The sequence below is a fragment of the Trichechus manatus genome, unplaced genomic scaffold (genome assembly GCF_000243295.1).
Source record: "Trichechus manatus latirostris isolate Lorelei unplaced genomic scaffold, TriManLat1.0 scaffold00123, whole genome shotgun sequence".
In the NCBI taxonomy this organism is placed as follows: domain Eukaryota; kingdom Metazoa; phylum Chordata; class Mammalia; order Sirenia; family Trichechidae; genus Trichechus; species Trichechus manatus.
Window position 1 is genome coordinate 237,747 of NW_004444059.1, and position 1,615 is coordinate 239,361.

The following is a 1,615-nucleotide window of genomic DNA, read 5'->3' on the forward strand; positions in this document are numbered from 1 at the left end:
GGTGATGCTTTTTATAAAGTGGCAAAGAACTTGTCTTAATTATATTCATATGTTTGGTGGAAGGTAGAACTTCTAAGTGATGAAATTAGATATCTGGCTGAAGAGATTTCTCAGCAAGATCTTAAAGGGTGTCTTAGTCATCTAGTGCTGCTATAACAGAAATACCACAAGTGGATGGCTTTAACAAAGAGAAGTTTATTCTCTCACAGTTCAGTAAGCTACAAGTCCAGATATAGGGTGTCAGCTCCAAGGGGATGCTTTCTCTGTCGGCTCTGGAGGAAAGTCTGTGTCATTTATCTTCCCTTGGTCTGGGAGCATCTCACACACAGGAACCTCAGGTCCAAAGGATGCGCTCTTCTCCCAGAACTGCTTTCTTGGTGGTATGAAGTTCCCATGTGTCTCTGCTCGCTTCCCTCTTTTATATCTCAAAAGAGATTGGCTTAAGACACTATCCAATATTGTATACCTCATCAGTTTAACTGACATTAATCTATATTATTAGATCATAGTGATTGAATTTACAACACATAAGGAAATCACATCAGATTATGCAATTATACAATACTGGGAATCATGACCTAGCCAAGTTGATACACATATTTTTTGGGGGACACAATTCAATCCATGACAAGGGGCTTCATGGTTTCTTCCTACTGCTTATAGTAAAATGTGAGAGAAAAGAGATGGACTTAAAAACTAACATTGCAAAATGAAAACAAAAAGTAAAGATTTGGAAAATCCTGTTATACAAACTAAAGACATGTGTCCTAGAATGTTCACCAATGACGTGGCTACACAATCTTTTGTTAAAGAGATTAAGCCTGTGACTGATGAATCTAACGAACTATCACAGCAGAAAACCCATTGCCTGAACTGAAGGGGACAGAGAAAGAACTAAAGAAAAAAACTCTGTCTGCCTCTTGGAATTCTACAGGAAGGAAACAGGCCAAAGGAGCGACATCTGTTTTCCTCCAAGAAAAGAAAACGACCATTGCTGCAGCAGCATGGAGATCAGCAGAACTGCTGGAATGAGCACCAGAAGCAGGGCCTTCTCGGTTTTAAAGGGTGGGACCACGGTCTCCGGGATCTCAAAACGTAGGACCACAGCCTCCTAGGTTTCAAAGAGTTGGATGTCCTCCAACTCAGTTCTAGAGTGTGGGGCTGCTGTTAAGCTGTGTCAGCAGGATGGGCCACCGTCCAAAGCTTAGATGGCAGGGCTCCCACACCTAAGAGGGAGAAGAACAGGGCCTGCCATGGCCGAGAGAATGGGGTCACCACTCAGATGAACTAGGCGAACGGGTCCGCACAAAGCTGAGGGACCAGATTTGCTGTCCCAGTAGGCCTGGAAGGCAGAGCTGAAGCCCAGGGCTGAGGGGCCTCCACCCAGAATCCAGAGGCATGGCCAACACCTGGAATCTGGAGGGCAGGGCCATTGCCCAGATAGTCTCAGAGAACAGAAAATTATTTTCAAGCGTTGAGAGCTAATGTAATTTGTTTTGCTGGGTTTTTTTACTTGCTTCATGCCTGTTATCCCTTCTTTCCCTCCAATTTCTCCTATATGTAATGGAAATGTTTACCTTGTGCCTGTTCCACCATTGTACTTTGGAAGCAAATA